This window comes from Choloepus didactylus, chromosome 10 (assembly GCF_015220235.1).
Source record: "Choloepus didactylus isolate mChoDid1 chromosome 10, mChoDid1.pri, whole genome shotgun sequence".
NCBI classification, from domain to species: Eukaryota; Metazoa; Chordata; class Mammalia; order Pilosa; family Megalonychidae; genus Choloepus; species Choloepus didactylus.
Window position 1 is genome coordinate 15889379 of NC_051316.1, and position 23979 is coordinate 15913357.

At 37.3% G+C, this 23979-nt stretch overlaps 1 long non-coding RNA gene and 1 pseudogene across 1 annotated transcript; both read right to left on the reverse strand.

The window, feature by feature from the left end:
• Positions 1-1527: 1527 nt before the first annotated feature.
• LOC119545114 lies at positions 1528-7673 on the reverse strand (annotated as a pseudogene).
• Positions 7674-15690: 8017 nt separating this feature from the next.
• LOC119504707 lies at positions 15691-19319 on the reverse strand. Its single transcript, XR_005210616.1, has 3 exons — positions 19262-19319; positions 15905-15979; positions 15691-15782 (listed from the first exon to the last, which is right to left on the reverse strand). It is a non-coding gene; the product is annotated as an uncharacterized LOC119504707 (long non-coding RNA).
• Between the last annotated feature and the right edge of the window lie 4660 nt (positions 19320-23979).

Sequence of the window (23979 nt, forward strand, 5' to 3'; positions counted from 1 at the left end):
CTGCACCATCAGCAACAGTGTATAGGTCCTGAGTACTTCAAAAGTAAAACATATTTTCAAAAAGAGAACTGAAGACAAAGGCTCTACCTAGGAGAATGCATTGAATAGGATCAAAGGACTCAGTCTGCCAGCAATTCAATCCTGGGTTCAACTAGCATGAGCTCTTCTGGCAGGTTGGATGTTTTGCCGTTTCATGTTAACTGTTACTACAATGAAGTGAAATAAGCAATTTGACTAATAAACAAAGAGTGAGTGCATCCCTGGTGTTTAATGAAAGTAAGTATCTAGTTTAAGGTTCTTGTGCTGGTTTGGATGTATTATGTACCCCAAACACCATTATCTTTGATGCAATCTTGTGTGGGCAGGAAACATATTGCTGTTGATTGGGTTGGAGACTTTTGGTTGAATGTTTCCATGATGATGTGATCACTCAACTGTGGGTGAGATCTTTTCATTGGATAATTTCCATGGAGGTGTGGCCCCACCCATTCAGTGTGGGCCTTGATTAGTTCACTGGAGCAGTATATAAGCTCAGACAGAAGGAGTGAGCTTGCTACAGCCAAGAGGGACACTTTGAAGAATGCACAGCAGCTGAGAGAGGAGCTACAGCTTACAGAGACATTTTGGAGATGGCCTTTGAAACCAAATGTTTGCTCTGAAGAAGCTAAGAGAGGACAAATGCCCCAAGAGCAACTAAGAGTGACATTTTTGAGGAGCTGAAGCCTAGGGAGGAACATCCTGGGAGAAAGCCGTTTTGAAACCAGAACTTTGGAGCAGATGCCAGCCACGTTCCTTCCCAGCTAACAGAGATTTTTCCGGATGCCATTGGCCATCCTCCAGTGGAGGTACTTGATTGTTGATGCATTACCTTGGACATTTTATGGCCTTAAGACTGTAACTGTGTAACCAAATAAACCCCCTTTATAAAAGCCAGTCCATTTCTGGTGTTTTGCATTATGACAGCATTAGCAAACTAGAACAGTTCTCCAGGTGCTCAAAAGATGCCGATGACTAACGGACCATGTTACTGGAGAAACCTGCTAATTAGATATTACACTTACTGAGTGTACCCAATCAATGTTTATGAATATGACATAAATTGTAAGTGTGTGTAACATGACCTAAAATAGTTCATACAGTTGTACTTCCCTAAAGAAAACTTGTAAACATCTGGTGAATGCCTAATTAATGGTAGAACATTAAAACTTGGCCAGAAAATACGCAGCTAACATTTGGCCACTTCAGCACCCAAAGCTCCCAAAATATAATGTTAAAATATCTCTGCTAGAGGGACTTCAGTACTTTGAAAAATTTCATAACTAAGTGGCTTAAATTTTCTCTCCCAAATTTTAGACAAGTGCAAGGAGTTCCTACACTCAGGAACTGCATGTTTTTATCTTTCCTCAAAATAAAGCATTGCATGACTTCCTAAATTAACTCCTTAAAAAAAAAAAAAAAACAAGGTTATTTTCAATAATCGCAGTAGAACTATCACAAATATTTAAAATCTGACAATGCAGGCTTTCTTCAACCTGTTTTAGAAAGCTTATTCTTGTCTCCCCCTTTTTCACTGTAAGAATGTTGATAAGATCAGGCACCCCTTGGCCCTGTGGCATCTGTTGTCACATTAATGATAGAACCTGGAGTCATCAATCTTAGGAAACTGTGAAAGAGAAAGTTGGACACAGCCAACAGTGAAAAATGTGGCCTGTTACTGGGCCACAGTGAGACGTGAGTCTATCCTGTTGTTTGTGTATGGGTAATACAGCCTCCCCAGCCATGTGGTCATAAACTTTTCTAGTTCTCTTTGCAATACTCCTCCGGGTGTAGAAAGTCTTTACTATGTTATGAATATTTTCTGGAGCTGGCAATGCCCCTGACTTCAGTTGGTAAATAGCTTTTTCTAATCCTTCACACAAAGACTTTATGGACAGTGCACATAAAACAATAAGATTTTTCTGGAAGTACCAACCCTGGTATGTACAACCTATAAACACAACTGGCTACTTCTATAATTGCCAGGCAGAATGCATCAGTAAGGGAGGTATTAAGAAAAACATGTCCTTGAACTATGACATTTCTAACATCCTTGTGTTCTAAGGATCCCAAAAGATGCATGCTGTCATGTAGCTGGTAGCTTCCCTGTACTTCTTCCTAAATGATTCTCTTTGGTCCCTCTCCTCCAATTATGAAATTTAAATCTAGATATTTTCAACAGTTTGGGTATTATACCACCAAGCAAATCGGTCCCTTCTGTAAACACATCTGCTGACAACAATAGTTACTATACCATCATGCCTTCTAAATGGGTCTGGAGTGAAGTCAGCAGGATCTATGGCCTTAGGAATGATGGACCCTTTTTCAGGATTCAGCACTGCCCTTAGGACAGTATTTTCTTTACTGGTATAAGAGATACAAATTATGTGGTTTGTGTCACCAAGAGACACCATTAGAAGCTTGCGTGGAGCACCGAGCTGACATCAGCAAATCCAGAAAGGGAATGGTCTCTGAAGACTGTCTGGAGCCCCACAGCCTTGGCGTGGAAAAGGAGCTATGTGAATGGATTATCATGACTCTCCCCTGAACAAATATGCACCTGAGCAATGGCAGACTGTGAAAGAGGGACATGGCTGTAGATTGGGTGTACATGATTTTCAGAGGCAAATAATCAGCTTTGAGGCCATTAGTGAGCTGTCAGATGCCTTTTCAATTTCTGTAAGCCAGGGTGACAATTTTGACCTTGTGCCATCTTTCAGTTGGGCACTGAGAGTGCTAGTAAATATAGCTTTCCACGCCACCCATATTTTGGTAAACAAAGTCAGACATCATTCATACACCATGTGTGCTTGTTTGAATGTATTATGCCCCCCAGAAAGAGCCATATTCTTTGATGCAGTCTTGTGAGGCAGAAGTTTTGGTGCTGATCAGATTTGCATGGAAATGTGCCCCATCCAACTGCAGGTGATAACTCTGATGGGATATTTCCATGGAAGCATGGCCCCACCCATTCAGGGTGGGCCTTGATCAGTGGAGCCATATGAATGAGCTGATGGGCAGAGGGAACTCAGTGAGACTGTGAGTGATGTTTTGAAGAGGATCTACAGCCAAGAGGGACACTTTGAAGAAAGCACAGGAGCTGCAGATGAGAGACATTTTGAAGATGGCCATTGAAAGCAGACTCTTGCTCTGGAGAAGCTGAGAGAGGACAAATATCCCAAGCGCAACTAAGAGTGACATTTTTGAGGAACTTCAGCCTAGAGAGGAACATCCTGGGAGAAAGCCGTTTTGAACCCAGAATTTTGGAGCAGATGCCAGTCACGTGCCTTCCCAGCTAACAGAGGTTTTCTGGACACCATTGGCCATCCTCCAGTGAAGATACCTGATTGCTGATGTGTTACCATGGACACTTTATGGCCTTAAGACTGTAACTTTGTAACCAAATAAACCCCCTTTATAAAAGCCAATCCATTTCTGGTGTTTTGCATTCTGGCAGCATTAGCAAACTAGAACACCATGGGAATAGGTTCTCCATGAGGAATGACTTCCAGGGCTAACATGGGAGAGTGCAGCTGAGGGAGGCTGGCCATACCCACCTCCTCCTTGATAGACCACACTGAGATGGCTCAGACATCAGTCCTCAGAGCCACTCAGGCAAGGTGTGTGTCCCTCATCTCTGGCAATTCCAATGGCCACCTGCATCCAGACATCCCCCCATTCTGCGGGATATCTTTTCACTTTCTTAATAGTGTCATTTGATGAGCAGAAGTTCTTAATTTTGATGAAGTCCAATTTATCTACCTTTTCTTTGGTTGCTTGCGCTTTTGGTAACATATCTATAAAACTGTTGCCTAATCCAAACTCACACAGATTTGCTATGTTTCCTTCTAGGCAGTTTATTATTTTAGCTCTAACATTAAGATCTTTAATCCATTTTTACTTCATTTATGTATATGGTATGAGGTAAGGGCCAAAATTCATTCTTTTCCAAAAATAAAAGACTGAATACATGTATGTGGTTGTGCCCACTAGGAAGATTTTCTTTCCTACCATCCTACCATATAGTGGGCCTGAAATGCTGCAAGGTGGTTATGAAATTATTGTATAGATTTATTGTAGTTAAGTTTTGCACATGAGCCCAAGATGAAGTAGCTCATGCTAAACCCCATATTAGCAAACTAAAATTTTACTTAGTTTCTTGTAGCACTTAGCTCCCTAGAACCTGAAATCTAAGTCCAACCAGTCACAGTCCAACAGCTCCAGTTTGATTTGTGTGTCCCAGCCCCTCTAGTTTGGCATTACCCAAATCAAAATAAATATATTGATGTAGCCAATAGATTCATTTACACTGCTAGCTTCCTTGTTGGTTGTGAAAGCCTGTATATATAACACTCTCCTTTTGACCTCTTGGTGGAACTCCTCTCTGTTTCCTGGATGGAATGCTGCCTGATTCATGAATTGCTCAAAAAAACTGTGAGATACTAAAAAAATAAAATTAAAAAATCATTCTTTCTATGTGTATATCCAGCAGTTTCTTCAGTACAATTTGTTGAAAAGACTATTCTTTCCCCATTGAATAGTTTTGGAAAGCCTATTTAAAATCAAATTGACCATAAATGTGTATGTTTGTTTCTGGACTCAATCTCTTCCATTGGTCTATCTATCTATCCTTATGCCAATACTACACTGTCTCCATTACTGTAGCTCTGTAGTAAGTTTTTGAAACCATCAAGTGTGAATTCCCCAACTTTGTTCTATTACAAGACTGATTCAGCTATCTGTGTCCCTTGAATTTTCATATAATTTTAGGGTCAGCTTGTCATAAAAAAAAAAAAGAGAGAATTTTGATAAGAATTGCATTGAAACTGCAGATCAATTTGAGGAGCATTGCCCTCCTTATAATGTTAAATCTTCTAATCCATGAACATTGAATGTCTTTCCATTTATTTAGATCTTCTACAGTTTCCTTCAACAATGTTTTATAGTTTCACATGTAAAAGTCTTATGTTCATTTAGTTAAATTCACTTCTAAGTATTTTATTCTTTCTGATGCTGTGGTAAATGGAACTGTTTTCTTAATTTCATTTTCTTTTTTTAAAATTCATTTTTATTGAGATATATTCACATACCATGCAGTCATACAAAGCGTACAGTTAGTTGTTCACAGTACCATTATATAGTTGTACATTTGTCTCCAAAATTAATTTTTGAACATTTTCATTACCACATACACAAAAATAATAAGAATAAAAATTAAAGTGAAAAAGAACAATTAAAGAAAAAAAGAACACTGGGTGCCTTTCCCCCCCCCCCCCCCATTTTTCTACTCATCCATCCATACACTGGACAAAGGGGAGTGTGGTCCATATGGCTTTCCCAATCACATTGTCACCCCTCATAAGCTATATTTTTATATAATTGTCTTCAAGATTCATGGGTTCTGGTTGCAGGATGACAGTTTCAGGTATTTACTGCTAGCTATTTGAATTCAAAGGGCTGTCTATATTGTGCACAAAAGTGCCCACCAGAGTGACTTCTTGGCTCCTTTTGGAATCTCTCTACAACTGAAGTTTATTTCATTTCCTTTCACATCCCCCTTTTGGTCAAGAAGATGCTCTCCATCCCATGATGCCAGGTCTAGATTCCTCCCTGGGAGTCATATTGCACGTTGCCAAGGAGATTTACTTCCCTGGGTGTCAGATCCCACATGGGGGGAGGGCAGTGATTTCACCTGCCAAGTTGGCAGTGATTTCACCTGTCAAATTGTTCATTGATAGTGCATAGAAATGCAGTTGATTTGGGTAAATTGACCTTTATTCTGCAAGTCTGTGGAATTTGCTTATTAGCTCTGATAGTTCTTTTTTGTATGTGTGGATTCTTTATGGTTTTCTAAATATATATATAGGATCATGTAATCTCCAAATATAGGTATTTTTACTTCCTCCTTTCCCATCTTGGCATCTTTTATTTCTTTTACTTGCCTAATTGCTCTGGATAGATCTTCCAGTAAAATATTGGATAGTAGTGGTAAAAGTAGCATCCTTGTCTTGTTTCTGATTGCAGGAGGAAAGATTTCAGTCTTTCACCAATAAATGCATGTTAACTGTGGAGTTTTCACAGGTGCTGTTTATCGTATTTAGAAATCTCCCTTCTATTCCTGGCTAGTTGAGTTTTTAACCATGAAAGTGGTTTGGATTTTGTCAAACGATTTTTTGCTTCAATTGCAGATGACCATGCTTTTTCCCTTTATTCTATTAATATGGTATATTACACTGGTTGATATTCATATGCTGTATCAATCTTGCTTTTCTGGAATAAATCCCACTTGGTCACTGTGTATAATCCTTTTAACATGTTACTGTATTTGGTTGGCTGGTATTTTGTTGAGGATTTCTGCATCTATATTCATAAGAGATATTAGTTGATAGTTTTCTTTACATTGTGATGTCTTTGTCTGGCTTTGATTCCAGAGAAGAAAAAGTGACTTCACTTATTCTATTTTTTTGAAAAGTTTAGAAGGATTTATATTAATTCTTCTTTAAACATTTGGTATAAATCACCATTGAAGCCATCTGGCCCTGGACTTTTCTTTTCTTTTTGCTTGTGATAGGTCAATTTAGATTTCCAATTTCTTTGTGTCAATTTGATAGTTTGTATGTTTCTAGGATTTTGCCCACTTCATCTAGTTTATCTAATTTGTTGGCATAAAATTGTTAATGACATTCCTTCCATTCCTATAAGGTTGGTGGTAATGTTCTGTCTTTCATTCCTGATTTTAGTAATTTGAGTTTTCTCTCTTTTTTTTTTTCTTGTTCAGTTAGCTAAAGATTTGCCAATTTTGTTGATTTTTTTCTGGGAACCAACTTTGGTTTCATTGATCTCTATATTTTTTTTCATGTTTGTTTATTTCAGCTCTACTCTTTTTAATTCCTTCATTCTGCATTTCTTTGGGTTTAGTTTGCTTTTCTTTTCTAGTTCTTTTAAGGAAGAAGTTTAAATTTGGGGGTATGGATTTGTTTAAGGTATGCATTTACAGCTATAATTTTCCCTCTGAGTACTACTTACACTGTATCCTATAAGTTATGGTATGTTTTCATTTTCATTATCCTGAAAATATTTTGTTACTTCCCTTGTGATTTCTTCTTTGACCCATTGGTTATTTACAAGTATGTTTTTCAATTTCTGCATAGTTTTTGTTTTTCCAGGTTTCCTTCTGTAATTAATTTCTAACTTCAATTCTTGGTAGTTGGAAACATACTTTTACTGATTTCAAACTTAAATTTTATTGACACTTGTTTTATGGCCTAGTATGTGCTTTGTCCTGGAGTATGCTCTATGTGCACTTGAGAAGAATGTGTGTTTTGCTGTTATTAGATGAACCATTCTATAGACACCTGTTAGGCATAGTTAGTGTAGTGTTGCTCAAGTCTTCTATTTCCTTGCTGATTTTCTGTCTAGTTCTATCCATTATTGAAAGTGGGTTAGTGGGTTAGTGTTGAATTGCCTATTTCTCAGTTCATTTCTGTCAGTTTTTGCTTCATGTATTTAGTGCTGTGTTATAGAGTGCATATATGTTTATAATTGGTAAATATTCATGGTAGATTGACCCTGTTCATTATATATGTCCTTCTTTGCCTTCAGTAGCAGTATTTGTCTTAAAGTGTATTTTACCTCATATTAGTATAGCCAGTCCTATTCTCTTTGAGAATATTATCTTTTAAGTACTGTTTGCAAGAAATATCTTTTTTCATTCTTATACTTTCAAGCTATTTGTGTCTTAGAATATAGAATCTCTTGTAGACAGTAAACAGATCATGTTTTGTATTCATGTTGTCAACTTTTGCCATTTAATTGGAGAGTTTAATCCATTTACATTTAATGTGATCATTGATAAAGGACTTGTTCCTGCTGTTTTGCTATTTGCTTTCTATATGTCTTATGTCCTTTTTTGTAACTCAATTCCTCTATTACTGCCTTCAGATACATTATCTAATTGCTAGTGTACCATTTTAATCCCCTTGTTTTTTTATTATATTTTTTAGTTATTTTCCTTGTGATTGTTCTGTAAATTACAACTGCATCTTAACTTAGAACAATCTAGTTTGAATTAATATGAACTTAATTTAAATAATATTCAATAACTTCACTATTATATATCTTCACTGCTATATATCTATAGACAGATAAATCTCACTCCAACCTTTACCCGGTTTTTGTCACAGATTACATCTTTATACTTTGCATATCCATGAACTTAGATTTATAATTGGTGCTTAATGCTGTTGTCTTTTAAATCAGATTTAAAAATGAGTTAAAAACAAAAAATATTTCTACTGTTTTTTATATTTATCTATGTAGTCACCTTTACCAGTGCTCCTTATTTCTTCAACTAGGGTTGAGTTACTCTCTAGTGTCCTTTCATTGCAACCTGAATGATTACTTTTAGTATTTGTTGTAGGGCAGATCTGCTAGCAATGAGCTCTCTCAGTATTTATTTTTCTTGGAACATCTTAATTTCCTCCTCATTTTTGAAGGGTTGTTTTGCCAGATATAGAATTCTTGTTTGACAGGTTTCTTTCTCCTTTCAACATTTTGAATATGTGACCTCACTTCCACTGGCCTCCATGGTTTCTGATGAGAGATCAGCTTTTAATCTTGTTCCAGATCCCTTGTATGTGATGAGTCAACTCTCTGTTGCTGCTTTCAAGATTCTCTCTTTGTCTTCAGTTTTACAGTTTTATTTTCATGTGTCTAGGTATAACTTCTTTGAGTTTATCCTATTTTGAGTTCACTGAGATTCTTGGATGTGTAGATTCATGTTTTTCATCTAGTTTGGGAATGTTTCAACCATTTTCTTCAAATATTCTTTCTGCCCCTTTCTCTCTTTCCTCTCCTTTTGGGACTCCCATTACATATATACATTTTTTGGTACACTGAATAGTGTTCATTTTTTTTATTTATTTTTTTCTTTCTGATCCTCAGATGGTTAATCTCAATTGACTTATCATCAAGTTTTCCAATTCTTTCTTCTGCCTGCTAAATCTGCTATCAAGCCTCTGTAGTGAATATCCCATTCAGTTACTACACATTTCAACTCCAAAATTTCTATTTGGTTCCTTTGCATAATTTCTCTATTTTTATCAATATTCTCAGTGAGTGAGATATCCAGATGGTGAGACATGGTTCTCATATTTTTCTTTAGTTCTTTAGACATACAGTCCTTTAGCTCATTGAAAATATTTAAAATAGCTAATTTAAATTCTTTGTTTAGAATGTCCAATGTTTAGACTTCCTTAGCACAGTTTCTATATATTTCTTTTTTTCCCTGTATATGGGCCATACTACAAATAATTGTAGTATTTCTGTTGAAAAAATGTATATTTTGAATATTATGAAGTGGCTATTTTGGAAATCAGATTCTATCCCTTCACCAGGATTTGTCATTGTTGTTTATTTGTTTAGTAATTTTTCTGAACAATTTTTAAAAATCAGTAGTTTTTGTCACATATGCTACCCCAGGTTTCTTTTTCATTGGCTTAGTGGTCAGCTAATTTTTGGACAGAGATGTCCTTTAATGCCTAGAATGAAAAAATCATCTGTTCTTTGCTGAAGAGTTCTCTATGTGTGTATGTTAGGATGTACCTTCAACATGCAGCCAGACCATTTACAACTCTGCCTTAGCCTTCAATTTCTGCTTCCACAGAGCATCAAGGTCAGCAGGTAGAGAGAGTCTGGGACCTTCTCAGGTCTTTCCTAAGCGTGTGCCTTGTCCTGAGCAGACATGTGGACTTCTAGATTCCCAAGAATATGTTGGCACTTTTGAAAGTCCTTATGAATGTCTCATTCCTCAGTCTTTCTTCTCAAGCTTTATGGTTTGTCTAATGTTTGTCCAAACTGATATCTATTTTGCCAGGCCACAGCAACCTAAGACATTAGCCTGTGAATGTTTTTTAATAAACGTTCCCTGGAAAGCAGCTTTAGCGCTAGCCCGCTTCTGAGTTAAGCAAAATAAGGACAAACCTTTTGAGCCAGTCTTTCAGAGAGAAACTAGACAGGTAGGAACAAACTGCATTTTGTTCCTACCAATATCAGGAAAGTTTTCTGTTGTTTCCATAGCTACCATTGAATAGGGGAGAAGGTCCTGGAAATGGTTAAGTTAAAATGCCACGAAGTTCATTGTTCTTAATAAGAATCAGCTGATTTTGTTTTGTGTGTGTGTGTGTGTGTGTGTGTGTGTGTCTCTTCATTTTGTTTTTTTGACTAAGCATTCACCAAGTTGCTATAAGCTATTATTTCCAAAGTTCTGAAAAAGTTGATTTGTGCAGTTTTTGCAGGTTTTTTGTTATTTTTATGGATCGACAGAATTTGGATTTCCTTACGCCACCATTTTTGCTGATATCCTCTAAACTAACTCTTTAATTTTAGTCTTTGAACAAATGTATTTGATATTATTTTATCTATATCCTCCACATTTTGTAGTACTCTCAGTGACATTTGGTTCTATACATTCTTCTTCTTAAACCATGGTAGATCTTTAAAATTTAAGTTTAAACAAAATAATTAATGCACATAATTTTAAAAAAATAGAAAAACAAAAGCTCTCTCATCTTTCCCCATCCTGCTAATCCATCTCCAGAGGAGAGTGATCAACTTTTTAGATAGCCATTCCAGACCAAAAAAAAGTCATAATAATATAATATATAATCATACACACATTTCATTATTTTAGCATAATAATTTCAAAAATAGGTTTCATTTAAACTTAAATATTATTCTAGGTATTTACTTTTCAGATACATACATGCCATTATTTAAACAAAACAGCAACAGGACTAATGAACAGTGGCATTAGTAGTAATTCGTAGCAGGACTAATAAAACAAACAATATTAGCAAGAAAAATGGAACAAGATTTTAATAATTTTTTTCTGTCTTCAGACACAGCAATTTATTTTAACTCTTTTCTTTGTAACTCTTTACTGGCTAATTAAATCTTTTAGGCAGTATTATTTTGTATTCTTAAAATATAGACATATAAGACTTTTAAAAAGAAAAATATAAATATAACAATACTAATAAACTGATATCACCTATATTTAATGAAAAATAACAATGACTTATTTCTTTTGGTCCCATGATACAGCAGGGTATTTTTTTACTTTTTCTGTTTCCTTTTCCAATAATACTTCTCTGAGCTACTTGCGGCCTTTAGGATATCATTATTTTCTTTTATGTAATGGTAAAACTGAATATAGTCAAACCTAAAATTCACCTTGATTTGCAGCTCTGCTCTTATCAAGACTACACTACAGTGATTTCTGGTTCAGTCTAAATATCTTCTCAACAAAAGCATTTGTGAATGGAATACTTAGGATTTTACATACTGGCAACAGCAAACTTTTATACTTGTAGGAATTAGTTTTCAACTCTCCAAAACTGTCCACTCACTGTGTAGGTACAGGCTTGTTTTGGGAAACCAGCTGTTTGCCAATCAAATCCTTTGGATTTATACATTGATCATATAGGCTTTCTCTAAAATATCCATCACTCAAACATTCCAAAGCACATAGGATGTCGTTATAGGTTAAGCTTTCCTTTCTCGGGGAAAGTGGTTTAAAGCACAGAGGTAATTTGAACTTGTGAAATTGAAGTTGGCTCCCAAAGTTTAACTTGGCTGAACTTTTCTGGTATTATATATTTTTTTTTAGTTCTGAAGCAGTAATATTTCAAAACAAAAGTCATGTTTTCACTGTATAAGCATTTGTTGTAACCTACAAATAACATCTAACAACTTTCTATGCTCCTTATTGTCTGTTTAAAGTACATCACACAGTCTTGGAGAAGCAACCTATAAATTTCTGTTTTATAGTAATGTTTTCCTTTTTTCTCATCCTCAGCGTATTTCCAAATTAGAGAAAGGCATTCTTCTTTTCCTACACTCTCCTACACTTATAATCTTACAGCAGATCAGCATTGCAACACCTTTTCTATGGCTAGCTACAATGATAGACATCTTGTAGGCACATCTAAAGAACCTGGCTCCTTCCATTTCTATAAAGTCAAAAACATCATTAAGTGCTTCTGCACATTTTGAAGAAACTTGAAAAGTGACAAAAACAAAAAAAGCTTTCATTATGAAAGCCTCAATATGAGCCATAAGCAAATCACATCCCTTTTAAGTAGTGTTTTGTACAAGATATGGAGACTATTTCACAGATAACATCTTTTCATTTCCTTTGGTGAGAAGAATATAGATGGAATTGAATTTGCCAAAGTTTACATTTGCACTGTCTGACAAATATGCAGATAGATGAGCAACATCTAGTTTGTATTTACACAAAATATCGAAATAATTTTTGTTTTATGTTTTCTGAAGATTCATTAAAATCTTCATGGAAATTAAGACAGTTTGAAACTCCATTTCTCAATCAAAATACCTAAGAGTAAGGGAAACATTTTTTTTTGTTGCTGTGATTTGACACATTGCTTAATATACTCTGGAAAGTATGATGGTTAGTAAGCTCTGACACAATCATTTGGCTCTACACTGTAAGGGGGCAACACAGCTATTATCAAAATTCCTACTTTGCTCAACCATAAGACATTTTAGTTATATCCTCTAGATCAGGAAACGTAATTTCTCGACTGCATGTAGTAAGAAGAGAATGATACAATAATGTGTGTTATTATTAGCTTGGGTGGTGTCACCAAGCTAATTCAGCAGCATCTAATTTTGACTGAACATTGGTGTCTTTGGAGGCATTCAAGAAATTTTTTATTGATTTAGAGGTATCTGCTGTCTCACCCCAGTCTTGCAGACTCAGTCTCCATATGTTTTCACACCCTCTTTTCCACCATGCCCAATCCAAATTCTTTTCTGCCTATTGGTCAGAATACTCTGTTTTGGGTATCTACTCCCCTAATCCGGTTGTATGTTCCTTCCATCTGTCGTTAGATAACACCATCACTTAGCCTTCTTTTCAGTGATGTCTGGGTTGTGCTAGCTTTGGTATTGTAACTGTTCTCATTTTCAGTATCTGAACTCTCAGAAAGCAGGGTCACAATATTCACAATGTTCGAAATTAAATCAGCACTACCTTGATACAAAGCACTATATTTAATCATAGGTGAAGTCAAAGTTGCACACTAAGATCATATCAATGTTGGATGGTCCATTTTCATGAACTGCAAATCATGGTTGCCAGTATCAGGGGTCTGGAGAAAAGACAGTGACAGTAATTATGGAAGGTGTATTGTCTGTGTCTGTGCAGTAAAGGGTTAACTGCCCAAAGAGAGCTCTGACCTTTGCCCTCAGCTCCTGGGATCTCTAAACCCTTCCAATGTCCTGCCTGATTTTGTTTGTTTTTGTGGTTCACACAGACAGTCTCTGCTAACAATGTGATTTATGGTGGGGCTGTTGGGCCACACGGTATCAGCTCAACCCCTGGAGGAGCTGGAAATTTTTTGTGTCTCTCCCAGGATGCAGGAATTTTAGAATTAAAGTTGGGAGAGTCCTGGGCAAAACTGGACAGTTGGTCACCCTAAGAGAGGTAGGTCATTTCAGCTTTCTTTGTTGGTTCTTTGGATATTTATCTCTATATCTCTAAATAGCATACCAGAATCAGTATTTTTTTTTAATTTTCATTTCAGATATCATTTACTCAGTCTTACTAGTGAAAATGAGGATTTAACCCTCTTTCATTAACTCTCCACCAAATATCACCTATCCTCCTATAATCCTCATCCCTCAAAATAAAAATGTATTCGTTTTTGATAAATCAACATTTAGCAGTTACATTATCACGGCTACATGAGCTTTGTTCACAGATAAGCTGCTTGCTGTGCTGTGATTATATTTCTTTTCTTCTACAACTTTCTCTTTTTCCTTTGGTGATGTTTGCCATGCTTGTTGGGATTCTTTTCACTTTTTCTGCCTATGTCCTATATTCCCAAATTTTCCCCCACTTCTCAGCTTCTCTCAATGTTGTCAAGCTCACCAGATGATTATACAACTCTAGTTTTATTTTTTTTATCTTAAAAATCTTCCTAACATGGGCTGGTGACTCTCCAACCTGTTCCACAAGATCCTGGGGCTTGTTTGGTTTGTTTTGTTAGCCTCTTGACTGCAGTGGGTTTCCATTTCCTTGTTTCCCGGATCTAATGTATTTCTTTGTGCTGCTTTGCATGCTCACTTTGCTATTTGCAAAGCTTCTAGCAGCTGCATGAGATGTTGTGATGGTTGGAAGCTGTATGGACCCCAGAAAAGATCATGTTCTTAAATTTAACCCATTCCTGTGGGTGTGGATCCATAGTAAGTAGAATCTTTTGGTGAGTAGGATCTTAAGTTGAGATGTGATCCACCTCATTCAGGGTGGGTCTTAATCCTCTTACTGGAGTCCTTTATAAGAGGATAAAAGATGGAGATAAGAAACTGAAAAAATCCCCAGAGAAGCTGAAAGAGGCAGCCACTGAAGCCAGAAGTTGGAAGTGATGAAACCCAGGAGAGAAGGGAGAAACCAGCAAATGCAACCATGTGCCTGGCCATGTGACAGAGGAGCTCAGCATCACTGGTAACCAGTCTTCAGGGAAAAAGCATTGCCTGTGATGCTTTGAGTTGGATGTTTTCACAGCCTAAGAACTGTAAGCTTGTAAATTAATAAATCCACACTGTAAAAGCCATCCCATTTCTGGTATATTGCATTTCTTCAGCATTAGCAGTGATTTTTCTTAAACCACATGCATGTCTGAGTTCTCCCCCACCTGCACCATCATTCTCCATTTGGAAAAAGTACACAAAGTTATTTCAAGATACTAGAAAACATTTGTTATAAAAGGAGAAGAGTCTCATCCCAACCAACATATTCCTTCACTAATGATAAAGAGAAAAGTTTAAAAAATGAATCAAGATATAAACACCTTCATTCATTAAGAAATTCTCTAAGATACTTGGTTATCAAAATGCTGGACTATCTTCTTACCTTGTCTCCACATTTACAAAGGCTTTGCAGAGTTCTTAGGACAAGAACTTTTTGAGACAACTCCTTTAAAATTGTTAGACATTTCCTTTTTTTTATTCATTTTATTGAGATATATTCACATACCACGCAGTCATACAAAACAAATCATACATTGGATTGTTCACAGTACCATTACATAGTTGTACATTCATTACCAAAATCAATTCCCGACACCCTCATTACCACACACACAAAAATAACCGGAATAATAATTAAAGTGAAAAAGAGCAACTAAAGTAAAAAAGAACACTGGGTACCTTTGTCTGTCTGTTTGTTTGTTTGTTTGTTTGTTTCCTTCCCCTATTTTTCTACTCATCCATCCATAAACTAGACAAAGGGGAGTGTGATCCATATGGCCCCCCCAATCCCACTGTCCCCCCTCATAAGCCACATTTTTATACAATAGTCTTCAAGATTCATGGGTTCTGGGTTGTAGTTTGATAGTTTCAGGTATTTACCACCAGCTACCCCAATTCATTAGAACCTAAAAATGGTTGTCTATATTGTGCATAAGAGTGCCCACCAGAGTGACCTCTTGGATCCTTTTGGAATCTCTCTGCTACTGAAGCTTATTTCATTTCCTTTCACATCCCCCTTTTGGTCAAGAAGATGTTCTCCATCCCACGATGCCGGGTGTTAGACATTTCCTTTTACAGAATATAGGTAAGTAAGGCTTATGATGCTACAACTGTCCTGCATGTCCTCTCTTTCCCTTTGAAATGATGATTGGAAATCAGCAATTCAGCTTTCCTTTTCACACTAGGATTTCCTGTAGTTTAAGGGTGAGACAGAATAGAGTAATTGTGGTAAGTCTTGTAGCAAGCATCACTTGCTTTTCACAAAACTGGTAATTGCTATGGACCCCTCAATTTTCCAAATTTTAGTACTCACCCTTTCTTTATAGTGTCGTATGCTACTGCTCCTGACCAATGTATGCTTTTCCTACTTGCTGAGCTCACAATTGGCCTGGGGTAAAGGGCAGAGAAAGAAAAAGCCATTCTCTTATTGAAGTAAATCTTAATTAAACACATACTAAGTAACAGACACTTATTTAGACATTGCAGAAATAAAACAAAAACAGATGAATTTATTTTCTGGTCCTTATATTCCTATTCAATAATGTACAATAAGTAATATAAATGGATGATAGCAAAGAAAAATTGAGCAGAATAGAGGGACAGAAACCAACGGGGGTGCTATTTTATATAGGGTGATGATGAAAGGCTTCTCTATTAATTTCTCAAGGGATAGTAAGCATTGAGCTATGTGGATGTCTGGGAGAAAGTATTCTGATCTTGGGAACAGCAAATGCAAAGATCTCAGAGAAAGACCTTTCAGGTCCTGAGGTGGAAATGCATGTGACACCTTCCTTGACCACAAGGAAGAGGTTAGTGCGAGTAGAGGCGTGTGAGTGAGCATGGGTGATGGGAGCTAAGGTGGAAGCCATGGCCAGGGGAGAATCATGTAGACCACAGTCAGGACTCCAGATTTGTTCTAAGTGGGATGGGTAGTTTCTGATCAGGTTTGAATGAAAGAGTGTTGTGTCAGTTTGGATATACTGTGTGTATATATATATATATATATATATATAAAATATATCCAAAAGCCTGTGTGTGTGTATATATATATATATATATATATATATATAATATATCCAAAAGCCATATTCTTTAATGCAATCTTTTGGGGGCAAATTGATTAATATTTTTGATTAGGGTGAGACCTCTTGACTGAATGTTTCCATGGAGATTTGGCCCCACCCTTTCAGCGTGGGTCTTGATTAGTTTACTGGAGTCCTTTAAAAAGAGCCAACACAGGCCCAGATGCTTGCTGATACTTTGGGGATGTTAGCCCAGACTTTACACCAGAGAAGCTAAAGGAGGACAAAACACCCCAAGAGCAGCTGACAGGGACATTTTGGAGAGAAGCTATGAGCTGATACTGACACTTGGAGATGCTTGGAGATGTTTGGAGATGCTTGCCCAGGGTTTGCTCCAGAGAACCTAAGAGAAACAAGCCCAGAGACATTTTGGAGAAAGCTATTTTGAAACCAGAACCTGGGGGCAAAGGACCAGCAGACGCCAGCCATGTGCCTTCCCAGCAGACAGAGGTTTTCTGGATGCCATTGGCCTTTCTTCAGTGAAGGTATCCTCTTATTGATGCCTTAGTTTGGACACTTTTATGGCCATAGAACTGTAAATTTGTAGCTTAATAAATCCCCTTTATAAAAGTCAATCCATTTCTGGTATTTTGCATAACGGCAACTCTAGCAAACTGGAACAAGTATCATAATCATATTCAGATTTTGAAAGGATTCCTCTGGATACCATGCAGGGGGCTGAAAACAGAAGCAGGAAGAGCAGCTGAGAGGATAGAGACAGAAGTGGATGGGATCCAAGCTTATAATGTAACCCTCAAAGTGACATCTTTAGACCAACATATTTATGAACTCGTATTTTTAACTTGCCACTCCATATGTCCATTTAATTATCCAAAAGATGTCTAAAGGTAATTGTCCAAAACCAAACTCCTGGTTCTTGCCCTCAAACCTGCTTTCCACCAGGACTCCCAGTCTCAGAAAATGGCACCACCACTCACACATCTGCTCAGGTCAAAACCTGGGAGTTGTCCTTGACACCTCTTTCTCTCACACTCAACCATTCACAAATCCTTTCCCCATTCTCTTCTAAACATATTCAGACTCTAAAATTTCCTGTCTTCACCTCCACCAAATTGTTATAGCACACGTGTCTACAGCAATTGCCACTCAACTGGACAATGGTGCAAGTAGAGAAGGAAGAAACAGTGAGCTCAAAGTTTAGGTTCAAAGACAAAGAGGAGGAAAGAAAGAGGTCTGAGAAGGAGCAGCCCTGAGGAGGTAAGTGTGTGAAGTTCTAGGGTCACATGAAAAATACAGACGGGAAGTGTTCAGCTCTGCCACATGCTGCTTGCCCATCAAGTATCAGGTAGATGGAAAACTGACCATGGGGTTGAGAAATGTGCAGTCACTGGTGACCTTGGCAAATGTGGTTTTGGTGGAGTGGCAGTGGGGATGAAAGCACCATTGGTGGGGATGAAAAGAGAGTGGGAGATAAGGATATGGAAGCAGGGGTAGCATCAACTCATTTAAGATGTGCAAGGCTCAAAGAGCTTGTTAAAGTGAAGATACCACACCCTGTTTGTACATCCATTCGAGAGGGACAAATTGATGTTGCAGGACACAAAGGGGACCATTGCAAGGAACATTAATGCATTTGATTCTATCACAAACTGCATTTTAGGGCATCAACAGGAAAAAAACTCACTTATCTCGTTCTATTAAATATGTTCAAGATTGCCATATAGCTGATCTGAATCTGAGCTTTATACTTCTTTCCCATCTATAAATAAATGAAGGCCCACAGATTGTCATTTTGATCTCTATTTAGCAGAATTAGACTCCTTATTCAGAAAAAATTTCAGTAATGCTAGCAAAACATCAATAATGAATATATAGCTGATATGTTGGCTATAAATTGTGAACTTCTTTTTTTAGATTATTTATTAGCCACTCAAATTAAACCCTGACCAAACAATATAATTTTTTTTTCATTGTTACCATGGAACTCAGGTTTGAGAGAGGGAGAGAGGAGAGAAGAAAAGAGAATGAGTCATATCCTTGCTTGAGGAGTGAAGAAGGAATCTGAGAAGGGAGATTGCTGAGGATGGTAAATGTTTACTATTTGTAGTCCTTTGGGCACAGTCTGCTTCCTGGAAAAAGCATCGACCGACAAGGGTGTTGTCATATGAACGAGTGAGACTGGACCAGAGAAGATGTAGGGCTGATACACAGGGAAAATGGAACCTCACAATGGAGAGACTCATGTGAAAAGCAGGGGGGGATCCACTCCTTCCTTGGCTCACTCCCCATTCTCCTCACTAGTATTTCCCTGGGGTTGCACACCCCAGGAAAGTGTTAGCACAGCAGATTTTACTTCCTGCTCTACATCCAGGGAAGTTGGGCTAAGACATCAGGTACCACTTTCCTTGTCTGAGCTCAGGGGTTCTCCAGCAAGTTCAGCTCAGCCACCCCCAGGTACAAACAGGAGATGCCCCCCACCTTCATCTCACAGTATGACCCATACTTCACCTCTCTTTTCCTGGGTTTGCAGATGTCCTGGGACATTTGTGGAGTGTGGTATCCACACATGAGATAATCAGATGGGGCATAAAGCCCTGAGGCCCCAGGACAGATAGGGTTAGGCTTACCTGTGTGAAGGTCTGTGGGAAACGGCTTTGCATCCACGCACTGGTACTGGAAGGAGGCACCCCTGCCCCATCTTCCCACAGCCCTTCTCTCCCCCAAGTCTTCTAAACTCCCAGTTTCAGTAAAATGCCACTGTCCTGTTTCCCTCCGAGGAACTTTCTGAAACTGTTACTCTCGTTTGTACCAGATCTTTTATGCTTTATTAAATTCAGTTGCTCTTTCCTTGATGATGGCAAAAGCTTTCATGTACTTATCCTCCCAGGAGGTGAGAGAAAATATTTGCATTCCATTTTTCTGATGCAACAACACTGTTTAGGTTTCCAAATTAAGAAAGTCTGACTGTGCATATGGAAACTCTGCAATGAGAGGCACGGCAGACTTGCCCAGGCAGCCTCACTTGGATGGGGTTACATTTTCGGGTGTGCCTGAGCCCCAGCTTCAGCTGGCCTCTCTGGGTCTCAAAAGCACAGAATTATTTTGGAGAGGGTGTCAGCAGTGCTGACGTTCAGGAATGCACTAAACTGTTCCTGCCAGTGCAACAAGGAGGCGGAAGACAGCCTGAGTCACACCTCGCCCCAACCATGATAAAGTCAGCCCCATAGGCATGACCTTGCAATGACCTTGCAGGACCAGAAAGCAGACTGTCTAAGTGCCAGAATATTTTAGCTCGAGAATGTCTCATAGTTTCTGTGTATTGATTTTAGAGGACTCCTCCATTTGTTGGTCAGCCTGATACCCATCAAAAGCAGTGGGTTCTCTGCCTGATGCACTCAAATGACCAATTTCTGAGACACCAGGGTTTCAGAGAGTGAAAGAGTTTATTGCTAAGCATGAAGCAGGAGACCAGATGGCCTTTCAGCCTAAAATTCTGTCTCTGCGAACTCCAGTAATTCTGATGGCTTTATGGTATCAAAAGATGGGCAGGGTTTAGGATAATGAGCACAATGACACCAGATGACGAGGTTGGTTTTTGGTATCATAATGAGGTATAAGTGACTACACATGTCAGACAAACCTATCTTGGTTCGATCCAGCTTCCTTTATCAAGTTAACTTTGGACTTGGGGTGAGTTAGTTCTGGGCTGACCCAAGACCCTTCATTAGTAAACATTAGGTGCTGACTTTAGTGATCATAAGACTCTAAAGCTGAGAAAGCAGATAAAAGGGGTACAAATGAGGCTCACTTACAAGGCTTTTACAATCACAAGGGCACAAGATAAAGGCTATACAATCATTATCAGAGGACAAGGCAGCTGGATTACAGATCAGAGATTGCAAAATATACCAGAGAGTGAAAAGGAATAGCTATGTAATGATTCAGTGATTCAGTAATCAGAAGCATCCCCTAAATCCTAACTTCTTGGGTACAAGTCTCCTCTCTCCTCCTTCTGGGAGCAGGGTCACTAAATCTCCTTTGGGCAATGCTGCCTGTCCCTTTTGCAGCAGGTGGGACTGACCCCATCCCCAGCTCCAGGAACAGACCCTGATTGGGGTGAGTCAGTTGGCACGTCCATTGCCCAGGCCACAGGGAACGGTCCCAGGAGGGTTCTGCCAGCACAAGTTCCTCTCACTTTCCCTGGAAGTTAAAGGAGTTGCCCTGTAGTAGCTTTTCTTTACCCTGAAGCAGTTTTGCTCCCACAGCTCTGAGGAAGGCAGTGAGAGGAGGTGAGTAGAAAGAGCCTCCACAAGGCCATCCAGCTGCTGAATCAATTCTTCAGTCACTCGCACCAGTATATTTCCTTTATTTTTTAAGCTAGTGGAAGTTGAAGTTTCTGTCACTTGTGACCAGATTTCTAACTGATATGCAGCATATATTTCTTTATTTTAATAAAAACAACATTTTAATTAAGACAGAAAAGACATGAGGGCTATTGTCCTATTGTTGATAAGTTGCTAAACATAATTTTAAATATCAGGAAATTAACACAATTATATGTGATGGAATTAAAATAATAATGCTCTTTATTCATTTAGTATCTTTTCAATCCAGAATCATATGATCAGATTCTGACATGACAAATTAAATTATACTCAGTGCTGTATGTTCTGGTTACTTAGGCTAAAATTTATAAATTACTTATAAGGAATGTTACTTATGATGTATCATATTCTAATTAAAATGCCAATAGGATCCTCAAGGGGAAAAAAAAGAAAAGAAAAACCCTTGAATCTGCTAATGTAAGACATTTTCAATGATGTTTCCTTCCAGTATCAAGTGAAAAAATTAAAAATCAAGGTTCACATTTTCTTATGTTCCTTCTTTTCAAAATGCTTAACCTGAAAAACATTTTTTTTGCTAATTGTGGGGAAAGAATAAAAGAGTAAAGTGGATGCATGGGGCCATCCAAGTTCTTGAAATCTTGATAGATCATTTCCATTTTAACAGGAAGAAAATTAGCTCTATGTTTTTTCTATTCTCTTAGAACTTTTTGCTGCCCAAATGTGTAATAGTCTCATTGCCAACAAGAAAGCAAAGAGAATTCTAATTTCAATTCTTGAAGAAACGTAAGAATCAAAAATCCACACAGGTTTGAAGCCTCAACATACTTTCATTCTTCACCTTTGCAGACCATCTGAAAATCTGATGTCTTTCTGGTTTGCATTAGAACAGGGTTTTGTTGTGAAGTGTAACTCATTTTCCTTGTTCCATGGATGCACTAATGTGAAATGACTCAAGTCCTCTCAGACCCTCCTTGTATTAAATAACTCTGAATTTGGAGTTACACAGGCTCTCTCAGGACACACAGCCACCAAGTTTAGGAACAGCACTTACACTGATTGATAGAACAATTGGGTTAATTTAGTTACAAAAGGTCCATCAATTTCTCAAATCACAATTTAACTTTTTAAAATTTATTTGCTGAACTGACTAGTTGTCTCTTCATATAAATTTTAGAATTTAATTCTGTGAAAAACTTCAGCTCTTCTGAAGGAAGTAATGTGTTTTCTTCATTTCATAAGAAGAACCATGTAGCTTATCATGTCTCTGGCTTTAGAATTCTTACTAGGAAGTACAAAAGTCAAATTTTAAGCTCAATCCCCACAATTATTTGAAACTTTACAGTTGGCACATTTGCATTCTCCTTTTGCATTTTTTTCACTTTTTTTTTATATTTTCAAAATTTACTTTTTACTGATATACTATTGAATATATGTTTTGATATAAACTCTCTTGCCTATTTTCAAGAAGAGTCAATGTGAAAATGATTTTTAAATTTTTTTCAGGGAAAATGACCAAATAAGTTGGATGGATAAACTATATACACTTTCAGGATTTTTCACTCTTTTATTTGAATATTTTTTTTAAATCACCTTTGAGATTCTACCATAAGATTATCTATTCTTCTGCATAAAATATCCCTCTAGGTTGCAGATCTCTTTTTTTTATATATACCAGTGTATAAAAATTCAGAAATACTGAAAACAAAAGATCTTTTCTGTCCACTTCCCTTGGAAACGCTGTTACTCACAAACTGCCTGGTCTCTCTGTGTGTATGTGTGTGTTCCTATAATATTTCTCTATATCAGCATTTTCCAAACTATGTACTGAAAAATATTATCATTAGGAAGCAATTTAAATGTCTATCAAACTGGGGTATATTCATACAATGAAATACTAATTGGCAATAAAAATGATCTACAATAGATGCACACAACAGCAGGAATAAATCTTAAAAAAAATGTGTAAAGTGAAAAAATTCAGACCTGAAAGAGTGTGTACTGCATGATTCTGCACGTATAATGTTCTAGGACAGGGAAAACAACTCCATGCAAGTGGGGCTCAGGGGAACATTTTGTGCCATTGGAAATGTTCTCCATCTTGACTGGGGCTGTTCATGACCAAGTGCTTTTCTCAAGATGTGTCCAATGGCACCCTTAAAATGGGTGCATTTTATTTCTGCAAATTATATTTTATAGCATTGATTCATTATTTAATAAATAGTGTCCTAACAAAGAGAAAAGACGAAGAAGAAAATTAATGTCCTATGAAATGTTAGTAAGTGCTCTTTTATTGTGGTGGACTATGACTGAATTAACAGTATAAATATAAAATTTTATATATTTTATATATTTTATAACAGTATAAATATAAAAAAATGTCCTCCATAAACTAGAACAAATGTATATCACTATGATAAGGAGTTAATAATAGAAGGGTATATGGGGGAAAATGCACCTATTGCAAACTATGGACTATAGTTAACAGTAATATCTTAATGTTCTTTCATCAACAATGACAAACGTATGGCAACAATACTAGGGTCAGTGATGGGGGTGGGGTAGGGATAAAGGGTATGGGATGTTTGGGGTTTTCTCTTTTTTTCTTTTTCTTTTTTTTTCCCTGGAGTAATGAAACTGTTCTAAAATTTATGGTGGTGATGAATGCACAACTATGTGATGATACTGTGAGCCAGTGATTGTATACTTTGGATACATCTCAATAAAAGTACATTAAAAAGAAAAAATAACAGCTGAGGTTGTGGTGGAATAACTTTGGGAAACAAGGTAAACACAATTAAAATGATTTATTTGTTCAGGGTTTCTCAGAACCTATGCTAACGTGAAGTAGAGTCATCATGTTCCAACCCCTATTAAAAATTAAACAGGAAATACTCTACCAGACAAGCAGCTGCTCTGCATATTTGAAGAACAAGTCTATCTAATAGCCTCTACTACCAGGAAAATCTTCCCCCTCACCACCACAAAACAAAAGGCACACA